Consider the following 15,445-nt stretch of genomic DNA (forward strand, 5'->3'; position numbering starts at 1 on the left):
AAATAGCTATCTAAAACCATTTGCCCATAACAAAATATGTATTTTATTAAAGCAATTGTTGAACTGAAATACAATTAGGAAGAAGCATATTGGGGGGAGCGGGGCAAGAAAGTGGGGCCCTAAAGCGATTGCTTGTTTAACTTATACGTAAATCTGGCACTGCCAATAACCAATCCACTCCTGTTAAGGGAATCATGAAAGACACCTCAAATGTCATATTGCTAGCATCAAAATAACTCAAGGAAATGGAGGCAACAGATTGCAGCAGTCCTGGGTAATAGATCAAGGTGTTGTTGTTTTTAAAGCCTAGCGTGCATACTGATTTATTTAACAACAATTTTTAAAATAAGGCTGAAATCTTTTGCACAGTACTATTGACGTTAACGCCACACATTTAGGCTCCTGCAGTAAGTGGAGCCAGTGTAATTTTGATGCAAGGAAATAAGCAGTCAGTCAGAGATGGGGTCTAAAATGAAACCTACCGTAGGTTTTATGGCCGCCTAGTGGTCGAGGCAGGGAACCCTTTCAGCTCAGATGAACTTCTACACACGTAAGCACTTCAAGTAAGATCAAAAGACTCTCGGCTGAGAATCTGGAACAAAATGCATCGCTCGGCTCGCATGGAACAAACAAAGAGATGAAGAACCTTTTGGACAATCTTTTCGGAGCATTCAGCAGTAGGTTTTAATCAGGCATGGGGAATCAGATGAGGCTGAATTACAACTCCCATCATGCTTGCTGTGGCCAATGGGAGTTGTAGTTCAGCAACATCTGAAGATCAAGAGTTTCCCACACCTGATGTAATGATTACAGAGGGAATAAAACAAGTAAACTGGCTATAGTGAGGGCAGCTTAAAATGCAAGAAAGAGAAACACGAAGGAAGAAGAGTGAACCTCAAACTTTAAAGCACTATTGTTGTTGTTGTTTAGTCATTTAGTCGTGTTCGACTCTTCATGACCCCATGGACCAGGGCACGCCAGGCACTCCTGTCTTCCACTGCCTCCCACAATTTGGTCAAACTCATGCTGGTAGCTTTGAGAACACTGTCCAACCATCTCGTCCTCTGTCGTCCCCTTCTAGGCCACTCCATTTCTTTTACGGGATTCTTGCCCACAGTAGTAGATATGATGGTCATCCGAACTGAATTTGCCCATTCCCATCCATTTTAGTTCACTGATGCCCAGGATGTCAATATTTATTCTTGCCATCTCATTTTTGACCACATCCAACTTACCAAGGTTCATGGTTCTTACATTCCAGGTTCCTATGCAATATTTTTCTTTACAGCATTGGACTTTCCTTTCACGTCCAGACATACCCACAACTGAGCGACCTTTCGGCTTTGGCCCAGCCACTTCATCAGCTCTGAATCTACTTGTACTTGTCCTCTGCTCTTCCCCAGTAGCATGTTGGACGCCTTCCGACCTGAGGGGCTCATCTTCCAGCGTCATAACTTTTATATGCCTGTTGTCTTTGTCCATGGAGTTTTCTTGGCAGGGATACTGGAGTGGCTTGCCGGTTCCTGCTCCAGGTGGATCACGTTTGGTCAAAACTCTCCACTACGACCTGTCCATCTTGGGTGCCCTGCACGGCATAGTTCATAGCTTCTCTGAGTTACTCAAGCCCCTTTGCCACGGTAAGGCAGTGATCCATGAAGGGAAAAGCACTATTAAATGGTCCCAAAGAATTCTGGGAGCTGTCAACAGTGCTGAGATTTGTTAGAAGACCCCTAGTTCCCTCGCAGAGCTAAAATTCCCAGATTTCCTGGTTGTTAAACTACTTTGGGAACTGTAGCTCTGTAAGGGGAATAAAGGTCTCCTAACAACTCTCAGCACCCTCTACAAACTACAGCTCCCAGAAATCTTTTGGGGGAAGCCATGATTGCTTGCCTTAAAGTGTCATCACAGTACTTCGAGAACACTGTCCAACCATCTCATCCTCTGTCGTCCCCTTCTCCTTGTGCCCTCCATCTTTCCCAACATCAGGGTCTTTTACAGGGAGTCTTCTCTTCTTATGAGTATTGGATCCTCAGCTTCAGTATCTGTCCTTCCAGTGAGCACTCAGGGCTGATTTCCTTCAGAATGGAGAGGTTTGATCTTCTTGCAGTCCATGGGACTCTCAAGAGTCTCCTCCAGCACCATAATTCAAAAGCATCAATTCTTCAGTGATCAGCCTTCTTTATGGTCCAGCTCTCACTTCCATACATCACTACTGGGAAAACCATAGCTTTAACTATATGGACCTTTGTTGGCAAGGTGGTGTCTCTGGATGGTTAAGTGCAGTCAAAGGCGACCATGAGATTGCTTTCAGGCTGAGGGAGCCGGCATTTGACCACAGATGGCTTTCCAGGTCATGTGGTCAGCAGGACTAAACCGCTTCTGGTGCAACGGAACACCGTGACAGAAACCAGAGCGGCGCACGGAAACGCTGTTTACCTTCCCGCTGCAGCTGTACCTATTTATCTACCTGCACTGGCGTGCTTTCGAACTGCTAGGTTGGCAGGAGCTGGGACAGAGTAACGGGAGCTCACTCCATCAATTCAAACCGCTGACCTTCTGATCGGCAAGCCCAACAGTCAATAAAGCAGTTTTTACATGAGCGGCAGAGAAAAGTGAAGGGCAGATGGGGCTCATCTACCTGAGAAAGTACCCCATCTAGGAGAAGGGAAACTCTGGTCCTAAACCTCCGCTGCCTTGCAGGATATCTTCAGGAGAAGAAAAGGCTAAGGAGTAAACCCTACACAAATCCAGAGTAGGGTCCCTAAGATGGTTGGATGGCATCTTGTACGCCTCCTTCCGGCAACTCCTGCAGCCAAGCTGGTGCCAGACATCTTGCTCTTCTTTCCTTTGGACCACACTGGCAAGGCCAAGAGGGGAGTCTTGCGGTCTGGGCAGCCCATGACCTCCATGCACACTGCCCAGGAGGTCACTTTGGTGCTGCTAAAATCGGGTTACCAGATTTTTTTCAAAGAATCCCGGGGACACTTTTTTTTTTTTGAAAAGAGAAAAAAAAGTTATTTTAGAAATGGTGGGGGTTTTTTGTTTTGTTTTTTAAAGTAATATCTTCTCTTCTGTGGTCTCCTCTGTCCTGAAACCTTCCTCTGGGCCCTGGCCTGCTCTCTTGGCGTGCTAGCTGCCTGGAGTAGGCTCGGGTCGGGCCTGGGCTCAGCCTTGTGTCCTTGCCCTCCCAGTCCTCCACCTCTCCTCTTTAGCAGCAGTGGCGGCAGCAAGGTTGGGGCTCCCCTCTTTTTTCTCCTCCCTCTTTCTCTCTCTTCCTTCTCCTTCTCTTCTCCTCCTTCTCCCTGCGTCAGCTCCGGGGTTTTCCTGGCTCTGGAGCACCGCTGGGTAGTCGGCCGGGTGCTCTCACTCCACGCTCAATTTGGGTCGCAGGGCTGGGTGTGTCAGTGGTTCCCCCAGTTGATGTGCTGGGTGACCTTGGTTCCCCCTCAGCAGTGGCAGCAGCAGCGGCAGTCTCAGCAGCCCGGAGCCAGCCTGGTAGCGCAGATGGCTCTGGCTGGCTTCAGGAGCTGCTCACTGCCATGGTGCCCACCATTTTGTCTCGCCAGAAGTCCCCATATGATGTGTCTTGTGCCTTTGAACCAATCACACAACATTCATTCCCTACTAATAAATCTACAACACTTAAAATATAAATCCGGAGACATTAAATGAAATCTGGGGACATTTCGGGGACAGATTTTGTCCGGGGACAGATTTAGAAATCCGGGGACTGTCCCTGAGAAACAGGGACGACTGGTAACCATATGCTAACACAGCAGTTTGACTTCACCCCTGGAGGTACACTCCATTGTCTCACAATGCCAACAAGAAGAGTCCAAGCCATATAGGTTGACATATTGAGCAGGAGCTCCCCCTGGAGGTAAGATTAGTAAAATGCTTTACTACCTTTCACAGGAGAGTAAATAACGCCCAATTGAAATAACTGCTCTGAGTGATTTGACCGGATCATTTTGAAGATACAACAATGTGAAGTTGTGGGGTGTGCATATTTCTTTCTTCTTGCTATGTCCTATCCTGAAAGCTTTTCAGTGTAATTATAGGTGTGAGGGTTTTTCCATTGCAATTTTTAAACTTTTCATTGATCTTCACTGTATTATTTTGTAGGGACATGAGTGGCGCTGTGGTCTAAACCCCTGAGCCTCTTGGGCTTGCCAATCAGAAGGTCGGCGGTTCAAATCCCCATGACGGAGTGAGCTCCAATTGCTCTGTCCCAGCTCCTGCCAACCTAGCAGTTCGAAAGCACACCAGTGAAAGTAGATAAACAGGTACCGCTGCAGCGGGAAAGTAAACGGTGTTTCCATGCTCTCTTGTTTCTATCACAGTGTTCTGTTGCTCCAGAAGCAGTTTAGTTCTGCTGGCCGCATGACCCAGAAAGCTGTCTGCAGACAAACGCCGGCTCCCTCGGCCTGAAAGCGAGATGAGTGCTGGAACCCCATAGTCGCCTTTGACTGGACTTAACCCTCCAGGGGTCCTTTACCTATTCATGGCAGTAAAAACAAAAAAATAAGATTGCATGCATTTCTCCAAAGTGTGTGAATGGTCATTAAAATGGCAAATGTAGTTCAATGTAAATAAGCAAAAAGTAATATAAATTTGAGGGAGGGAAGGAAGGAAGGAAGGAAGGAAGGAAGGAAGGAAGGAAGGAAGGAAGGAAGGAAGGAAGGAAGGAAGGAAGGAAGGAAGGAAGCCTAGCTTCACATCTACAAACTAAGGACTTAAGAAGAGTCCTGCTGGATCACACCAATGGTCATTGAGTCGAGCATCCTGCCTTTCTCGGTGATCCACCAGGTGCCACAAGCAGAACACGAGAGTGGCAGCAGTCCTTGCCCTCTCTTGTTCCCTAGTGACTTACATTCAGGAACGTGCTGCCTCCAATCCTGGCAGCTACATAGACCCAGTTCGTTGACACTGCTCAAAGCAACATGGTGAATTCAAGGGGGGCATCCCACAAATTAGCAATGAGTCTGGTTGGTTGGTTGGTTGGTTGGTTGGTTGAGATGCTGGCAACTGCCCAAGGATGCCCAACGGTGAGGCCAGACCTAACTGTACTTGGCAGCTTGATTGCAATTAGTCTAAAACTGTTTTTAATGTTGTATTTTAGATGGTTGTGACCCAACCTGGGACCTTCTGAGGGAGGTCATGTAATAAATATTAATATTTTTGTGGCCAGGGCATCTAAAGCACAGGTGCCAGTGAGAGTTTTTACAATTCTAGTTGATTGCTTTTTCACTTCCTTGAGAAGGAACTTTTCCTCCCTGAATTGATCACTTGAAGTCAGTCATGCAAACCCTCTAGAAACCACAGCTGTTTCTATTGAGATTTTCACTCTCTGTGGCAGACTTTGAGTACTTCCGACCTCTGCTGGCAAGTGTCAGTCTACCCTCTGTTTGATTTGAAACGAGAATAACTTTACCATTTCTTGTCTTCTGCTGCCATCTTCAGGTACCTCCTAGCAGAGGTGGAATTGGATGTACAGTGGTACCTCAGGTTACATAGGCTTCAGGTTACATACGCTTCAGGTTACAGACTCCGCTAAGCCAGAAATAGTACCCCGGGTTAAGAACTTTGCTTCAGGATGAGAACAGAAGTCTTATGGTGGCAGCGCAGCAGCAGCAGGAGGCCCCATTAGCTAAAGTGGTGCTTCAGGTTAAGAACAGTTTCAGGTTAAGAACGGACCTCCGGAATGAATTAAGTACTTAACCCAAGGTACCACTGTACATGCCTTGTCTATCCTCATTTTGATTTGAAACCAGAAAGGTCGGGGCTCTTCCATGTTACTTTCAAAAATCCATATTTTCCAAATCCATTTTGTGCACTCCCCCCCCCCCAGTTTTATAAATTTTATTTTTGCATTTTCTTATTTTACGTAAACACATGAATTAAAAACATAAACATATAATCCCTTCTGACTTCCCTCCCCACCCCATTGTGGATCTTAATATAATGATTTTCCCTTCTGCATCTCTGTCATAACTCTATTTTTATAAATCTATTCTAGCTTCTTCTTCTTTTCACTTCCTTAAAAAGGAATTTTCCCACCCCAAGTTATTGATTCCTTGCTGTCTGTGATGCAAGCTATCTAGAAACTGCAACTTTTTCGATTGAGGCTTTCCCTCTGCCGAGAGCGGTGTGATTACTCTGTAATCTTCCTTTATTTCACGGCAGGCGTTGCTAACTGTGTGTACATCTGACCTCTGCTGGAAAGCATAGGTTTGACTTCGCAACCAGAATATTTTGTTTTTCCATTTCTTAGGTTCTGCTGCCATCTGCTGCCATCTTCAGGGCCTTCCTAAACGGAGAAGAAATCAGGTGCAAATATTGGGTTTAAATGTGGTCAGCAAGAAAACCCACAAATATAGACATGTGTTGCATAACCAGCTCAAGAAATCTCAGTCAGTACAGCATGAGACTCTTAATTTCAGGGTTGTGGGTTTGAGCTTCATATTAAGCAAAATATTCCTGCACTGCATCTTTGAGAAGAGGCACCACATTATTCTCCTCTTCTATGAAGATGATAGATAGATAGATGATAGAAGATGAGGAGAGAGAGAGAGAGAGAGAGAGAGAGAGAGAGAGAGAGAGAGAAATGATAGATGATAGATAGATAGATAGATAGATGATGATAGATGATAGATAGATAGATGATGATAGATGATAGATATAGATAGATAGATAGATAGATAGATAGATAGATAGATAGATGATAGATAGATGATAGATAGATAGATAGATAGATAGATAGATAGATAGATAGATGATAGATAGATAGATAGATAGATAGATAGATAGATAGATAGATAGATAGATGATAGAGATAGATAGATAGATAGATAGATAGATAGATAGATAGATAGATAGATGATAGATAGATAGATAGATAGATAGATAGATAGATAGATAGATAATAGATAGATGATAGATAGATAGATAGATAGATAGATAGATAGATAGATAGATGATAGATAGATAGATAGATAGATAGATAGATAGATAGATAGATAGATAGATAGATGATAGATATAGATAGATGATAGATAGATAGATAGATAGATAGATAGATAGATAGATAGATAGATAGAGATAGATAGATAGAGATAGATAGATCGATATAGATATAGATAGATGATAGATAGATAGATAGATAGATGATAGATAGATAGATAGATATAGATAGATAGATAGATAGATAGATAGATAGATAGATAGATAGATAGATAGAGATAGATAGATGATAGATAGATAGATAGATAGATCGATATAGATATAGATAGATGATAGATAGATAGATAGATAGATAGATAGATAGATAGATAGATGATAGATAGATAGATAGATGATAGATAGATGATAGATAGATACCAAGTAAAGTATTTACTTACTTTAAGTAAAGTAGACCTCATTAATTTAGGTACATTCAGTTGATCTCCTCTAAGTAGAACTCAGTCTGGTGGAGGCTGAGCCATTAAGGGTAAGGTCCCACCAGTTGCCATCTGCCCATCTGCTTGCCTTATCATGTCATATCAAAGAGTTGGAAGGGACCCTAAGGATCATCTAGTCCAGCAATGCAAGAATATACAGCTATCCCACATGGAGATCGAACCTGCAACCTTGGCATTATCAGCACCACGCTCTAACCAACTGAGCTATCCAAGCCATATACGCATATGGAGATCTTTTTAATTATAGCAAAATGTGCCCGTGTCCTGCGGGTTCGGTTCTTCCTAGTTTTAGTGGAAATCTCGCTAATTATTGATCAGAGAGCTTGCGAAAGCTGGAGGCATTCATTTCAAGGGGAATCTCAGATGAATAATACATTAATGGATTGCAGGGTGACTTGCACAGAGCTACCATTTCCAGCCTCTGCAGTGCTGCAGTAAGCTTGGTTTTGATGCAAGAAAGAACTAAAAACCTGAATTCAACCAAATTAAAGGTGGGGCATTGCTTCTAGGTTCTCCAAGTCAGCAGAGAAACCATCAGTGATATGAAGTACAGATGTTCAGAGAGCTGGTGATAGTACTATTAGTTACATCTCAGTGCCTCTCTTGTATCCCCAGAGCTCAGATTCATATTATACAATATCCTCCTTTTTCATTTATCCTCACAACAACCCTGTGCAAGGTAGTTTAAACTAAGCAATAGCAACTGGCCAAGATTCTCCACCACCACCAGTTGATGACAAGCTCTGGTCTGAGGCCAGATCTCACGGAGAAATCAGGTCAGGAGTTTCTTTTCTTTCTTTCTTCTAAAAAAATATATATTTATACTTTTCAAGTTTATACATTTCACCAATTTTATGCATTTCACTAATTTTACAATCATTATGACATTTCAAAACTTGACTTCCTACCCCCTCTTTGTGCAGTTCCTTAAATTTATTTTTAATATCTTCTGCATATCCAAATTAACTTAATTTGCTCATTTATTCATCTTCTTTAAATATATACTCTTGTGAAACTTCAGGTTATTTTTATCTGCTTACAATTTATCTGTAAATTTTCAATAGACCATTTCCATTCTTTTATTTAAAAAATTGTTATCTTGATTTCTTCTTCCGGTAAGTTTCGCCATTTCTGCACATTCCATAAGTTTTTGTATCCATTCTTCCTTTGCTGGGACTTCTGCTTCTTTCCATTTTGGGGCAAGTAACATCAGGTCAGGGACGCAGGTGGCGCTGTGGGTTAAACCAGAAGGTCGGCGGTTCAAATCCCCGCGACGTGGTGAGCTCCTGTTGCTCGTTCCCTGCTCCTGCCAACCTAGCAGTTCGAAAGCACATCAAAGTGCAAATAAATAAATAGATACTGCTCCCGCGGGGAGGTAAACGGCGTTTCCGTGCACTGCTCTGGTTTGCCAGAAGCGACTTAGTCATGCTGGCCACATGACCCGGAAGCTGTACGCCGGCTCCCTCGGCCAATAAAGCGAGATGAGCGCCGCAACCTCAGAGTCGGCCATGACTGGACCTAATGGTCAGGGGTCCCTAATGGTCAGGAGTTTCAGAACCATGGACAGCTCTGAGTGAGCAACTTGTTCCAGCAAAGGTTGAGAGCAGACTGAGGTCCTTTCAGTTTCTGCCGCCAGACTACCTCTTCCAGGTTCTACCCCTTTGTGGAGAACCTCAGAGCCTTAATGGATCAGACCTCTGGCCTGAAGATGGGTACTCCATTTCATAACCTGCTTGGTAAGTGCCCAGTGCCAGAAGACCAGTGAGAGCCTGTGGGAGACGTTACAGCCTTCATCTCTGTATCAGGATGCTACTGGATTCATGGCTCATGGCAAGTGATCTACATGGATGACTCTTGCACCAGAATGCTCTCTGCCGCACCACATAATTATTATTATTATTATTATTATTATTATTATTATTATTATTATTTATTATTTATACCCCACCCATCTGGCTGAGTTTCCCCAGCCACTCTGGGCGGCTCCCAATTGAGTGTTAAAAACAATGCAGCATTAAATATTAAAAACTTCCCTAACTTCAGTTGTCTTTTAAAAAAGTCAGATAGTTGTTTATCTCCTTGAATCTGATGGGAGGGCGTTCCACAGGGTGGGCACCACTACCGAGAAGGCCCTCTGTCTGGTTCCCTGCAACCTCACTTCTCGCATTGAGGGAACCGCCAGAAGGCCCTCAGTACTGGACCTCAGTGTCCAGGCAAAATGATGGGGGTGGAGATGCTCCTTCAGGTATACAGGACCAAGGCTGTTTAGGGCTTTAAAGGTCAGCACCAACACTTTGAATTGTGCTCGGAAACATACAGGGAAACACATGGCCTCGGCAGGCTCTCCTCCTATTTTTGAGGTACCTGAAGAATAAAAAGAAAGTTTAATTCAAACCCCAAAGTTCTTGTTTTGCTTCAGGGGGAGGAAACCTCACTAATTATTGATTAAAGGGTTTGCTCAACCGCAGTTTGTAAGTGAGAATTTTACGAATGACTAATCAATGAATAATACATGGATGTAACATCTACTCCAAAGCGCTCTGTTTCCTTTTGATAGGCAGACTTAATTGAAGAGAGGGAATCAATGGGAATATCTGATTTTGCTAGCTGTGGGGCTCTTAAAGCAAAATTGGGGATCCGTCGGTGGGAAACGGCTGGTTTATATATATTCATGTGCTTGCCTGATTTAATGAAGGGAAGGAATAGCCTAGCCATGGTTGGGAATACAAACCAGCTGCTCTTAGCACACAGAGAAGGGAACTGTGGTCTTCTAAAAATATTGTTGGCCTCCAACTCCCATCAGCCCCAGCCAGTATGGCCAATGGGCAAGGATGAAGGAAGCTGCTCTCTGTAATATCTGCAGGGCACCAAGTTGCGGAAGGCAGTTTTAATGTAACTTTTGCAGCCTATACATTTATGGGTCCGAATCAGATGAGAGCTGGAAATGTAATGAGGTTGAGGGTACGCCTTAATCATATGTGGTGGACTTGTAAAAGGGTAAAAAAAGTATTGAGAAATAATTTACAATGAATTAAGGGGTGTTTAAAAGTACCTCTCCAAAAAAACCAGAGTCCTTTTTGTTGAGGATAGTTCAGATGGAAATTCCCAGGTGTCAAAAAGGGTTATTCATGTATGCCACTACTGCAGCCCATGTTTCATTAGCCCAAAAATTGAAAACAGGTGAGGTTCCAACCCAAGAAGAATGGCAACTTAAACTGATGGAAGATGTGCAGCTTGCCGACTTAACGTTTAAAGAAGATTGGACAATGTTTATTGAATATATGGGTTAAAAGTGTGTACATGTGAAAACGCTGGTAGCATTAAGATAAATTCAACAGTGTAAATAAGTTAGATGGATGCAAGATTGGAATACTGAGTGGTTTGGATTATGTAAAATATGCAGGGATGTGTGGTACCACGAAAGGAGAAGAAGGGAAGTCATCAGTTTAAGGTTGTTTAAATGAACATTTTAAAATGTAAATTAGAAGATCAATAATAATAATAATTATAATAATTAATGTAATTTTTGCAGCAGGGAGACTTTTCTACTTGTGGAAGCTTCCTGAATGATAAAGAACGCTGATCTTCCATATCTCATTGACCCAGGCTTGCTCACCCTGGTTTTAACAATAGGATTGTCTTTTAGATTTTTCTTTTTATGTATGTGTTTGTTTACTTATCCTTGGTGGTTGCTTTGAATTGCCTTGGTTAAAAAAAAAAAAGCAGCCAATAAATAATACAGTGGTACCTCGAGTTATGAATGCCTCAGTTTACAAATGCTTCAGGTTACAAAGTCCGCTAACTGGAAGAGTTACCTTGAGTTGAGAACTTTGCCCCAGGATGAGATCGGAAATCGTGTGCTGGCAACGTAGCGGCCGCAAGAGGCACCACTAGCAAAAGCACGCCTCTAGTTAAGAACAGCTTCAAGTTAAGAACAAACCTCCAGAATGAATTAAGTTCGTAACTACAGGTACCACTATACAGTGGTGCCTCACAAGATGAAAAGAATCCGTTCCGCGAGTCTCTTCATCTTGTGGTTTTTTTGTCTTGCGAAGCAAGCCCATTAGCGGCTTAGCAGATCAGCTGATAAGCGGCTTAGCGGATCAGCTGATAAGCGGCTTAGCGGATCAGCTGTTAAGCGGCTTAGCAGATCAGCTGATAAGCGGCTTAGCGGATCAGCTGATAAGCGGCTTAGCGCTTAGAAAAAGGGGGGGAAAGGAAAAAACCCCGCAGGAACTCGCACGACATTTTCGTCTTGCGAAGCAAGCCCATAGGAAATTTGTTTTGCGAACCGCCTCCAAAACGGAAAACCCTTTCGTCTAGCGGGTTTTCCGTCTTGCGAGGCGTTCGTCTTGCGGGGCACCAATGTAGTAATAATCCAACAAAATCCAGGCATGTTCAGTGCAGCAGAAGTAGAGCCCATGTAAATTCAGAGTGAGCAGGAAGTGCGAGGGCTGCTATACATATGGGGTTCCCTGGACATATCCTGGATTCTGCCCTTAAAGATGAGTAAAAAGTAAAAATTTCGAGGTATCAGAACAAAGGAAGCAAGTCAATATGTGTATACGTATGTAATGATTAGATTAGAATGATGATATGGTTTTATTTGTAGATGTGTGTTTTTGTTTTTTGTGTTCTTTATTTCTATTGTGTTTTGTTTTGTTTTCTACTGTTTTATTTTGGATTCAATATTTGTAAATGTTGTTGTAATTTTGCATCAAAAATTTAAAAAAATGAAAAAATGAAAAAACTGTGCAAGGGGGAAATTCCCGGAATCAGCAAAATGCCGACCAACTTATGGCAATGGGGGCCATACGTGAAAAATGTGAAAAAGTTCATTACTTTTTTTATTCATAATGAACTTTAAAAAAGGTTCAGATTCTCTTTTGTAAAAACAAAACAAAACCCAGAATCCTTCCTATTTGGTATCATGTCCAAAGAAATTAAGAAAACAGTCAGACCATTATTCATGTACGCAACCACAGCGGCAAGGATCTTAATTGCCAAGAACTGGAAAAGTAATAATGTCCCCACAAAAACAGACTGCTTAGCAAAAAATGATTGAATACTTACACATTGCTAAATCAACAGGGAGAGTAAGAGGAAACACCTTACAAAAAGTTATGTAATAAGGAATGGACTGTCTTTAAAGAATATCTTGAAAACTATGTGGAGAAGGTACATCTCCTGACAGACATTGAATGTATCTAGAAAATAAAGAGAATATAACGAAATTAGCTTGGAAAATATTTAGAAGAACAGAGCATCCAAAATGAATTGTGTATCGATTAAATAAATGTAAACTATCACAATGAGAATGGTTGGAAGTCAATTCGCTGAGGATGTGTTGACGTTGGGTATGTATATTGGTAATGTATGTTTTGTAAATATGTATGTATGTATTGTATTGTTTGATATATGCATTGTATTGTATGTTTAGAGATTCTGATGCACAATAAAGGTATTTAAATGAAAAAGGAAAAGGAAAATGTGAAAAAAGTTGCAGAAAACATTGGGGGGGGGGGCGGGGAGCTTCTCCTATTAAAAAAAGCTCCATAACTTTGGTCTACCAAAGAAGAGTTGTCTGGAAGAGTTACATCATAGTTTTTTAAGAGGATATTTACTGAGACTGTGGCGATCACACAGGGTCCCTGGACGTTTAACGGTCTATTGATCCCTGTGTCACCACTGTGCTCACTTCCCTGCTGCCACCAACCCGTTACTCTCGGGTAAAACACTGAGTCTAGACAGTTGTTAAAAGTGAACCAAATAAACAAGTTTGTTTTATAAACATTAACAAGTTTATGGTTTCTCAGATAATATTCCTGTCAGTATCTTAACTTTAGTTTCTTTACCGGCCTATACCTTCCTAGGTATAGGTATAGGTATAGGTATAGAGGGACGCGGGTGGCACTGTGGGTTAAACCACAGAGCCTAGGACTTGCCGATCAGAAGGCTGGCGGTTCGAATCCCCGCGACGGGGTGAGCTCCTGTTGCTCGGTCCCTGCTACTGCCAACCTAGCAGTTCGAAAGCACCTCAAAGTGCAAGTAGATAAATAGGTACCGCTCTGGCGGGAAGGTAAGCGGCATTTCCATGCGCTGCTCTGGTTCGCCAGAAGTGGCTTAGTCATGCTGGCCACGTGACCCAGAAGCAGTACGCCGGCTCCCTCGGCCAATAAAGCGAGATGAGCGCCGCAACCCCAGAGTTGGTCACCACTGGACCTAATGGTCAGGGGTCCCTTTACCTTTAGCTTTACCTTCCTAGGACCTTCTGACTGATTATCTCAACTGTTTGACTGACTCCTCTTAACAAATTCTCTCACTCTCTCACATCAGACTAGCCCAACCCACAGACTTATCCTCTCTATCTCTTCTAACACCAGACTGTCTTCTCAACCACCCTAACTCTAACTCTCTTCTTTTGGGTTCCCATTGGTTAGTCATTTTACAATTAGTTAACCCTTTCCTTATGAACCCAGTATGATGTCACGCACCTGGGTGGCCAAACACCACAGAGACCTTTCACGGGCACCATTTGAGGTACTGATGTGCACATTGGCACCCCAGTAAGACAGAGGGAGGTAAAGGGTTCCCCGAGTGAAATTGGCAACACCTCGCTTATTCAAAAGAGGCAACAGCTAACTCAAGATTGTGTAGTTGCTGCACAACAGAAGACAGAGGAGCTGTCCCATGATCCCTCGGGGGTTCATTAGCAACATTTCAGCCGCCGTATTAGATTCTGCCCCCAGAGATGCTGTTCATTAATAAACTGTCATAATAGCGCTGCGTATTTATGTAGTGACATTTAAGTAGAGTTCCGCCAGCTGTCGAGGCATCATGATCAATCTGAAGCGTTGCCCACCCCCAACCATCTCAAATCTGCAAATCAAGTGGGTTGTAAACATTAATCTGAAACAAACAAACAAAAAATACTAAAAGCAAAACAGAGGTGTGAACATATGGGGTAATTTTTTTTAGAGCTAAATAGGAGCTTCAATTAAATCCCAACCGATTGCTTGTATTCCAGGCATGGCCAAACTTGGCCCTCCAGATGTTTTGGGACTACAACTCCCATCATCCCTAGCTAACAGGACCAGTGGTCAGGGATGATGGGAATTGTAGTTCCAAAATATCTGGAGGACCAAGTTTGGCCATGCCTGGTCTAATCTGAACTGAGTTGCATCTCAGGTCTTGAAAATTCACAACCATTCACCTCAGCTCTTGTGAGCTTAGCTTGTTCATCATAAGGGCTTCCTTTTCTGTTAGTACAGGGGGAAATGCACAGACGTATGCTGCATTAGAGATTGTCACTTGTCTGCAGAACTTAAAACGTGTAAAAGAAATGTGATTCTGATCTATGTCTCCCCACTTTATCCCTAGATCAGAGAGCAGGTATAGAATGGCAGGATTTCAGATCTGGTCCAACCTTAGTCTTGCGCCATCATCCCCGTTTTTTAAGGTTGCTCAAGGTGCATCACCAATAGTCTTAAATACCTTTGTGACTTTGATCTGATATAACGTCATATTGATTTTAAAGAGTGAAGACAAGGAGAAAAGTCCAAACTTGAGTGAGCCACCAGATGGCAGTGTTTTCCTCACTAAGCAATCTATCATTACACCTGCTCATTGTGGAGGAAGAAAGCATAATGTAAATGTAATAATAATAATAATAATAATAATAATAATAGAATCTATAATACTGCAGCACAAGTTGTTACTATTAATATTATTAATTAGAATTATTTGTTTAGAATGTTTTAATTATTCAGAATTATTTGAACGATGGTTTGGAATTATTTGGAAGTCTTATATCCCAAAGCCACTCATGAAAGATTTGCGCAGAGCAATCACACGCAAGCATCGTATCAAGAACAGAAGATATTTATTTATTTATTTATTTTTTATTGAATTTATATATCGCACTATACCCAGAGGTTTCAGGGCGGTTCACAGAACAGCAAAAAAAATCAAAATACAAAACCACA

The sequence above is a fragment of the Podarcis gaigeae genome, assembly GCF_964106915.1.
Source record: "Podarcis gaigeae genome assembly, chromosome: 16".
NCBI lineage: Eukaryota > Metazoa > Chordata > Lepidosauria > Squamata > Lacertidae > Podarcis > Podarcis gaigeae.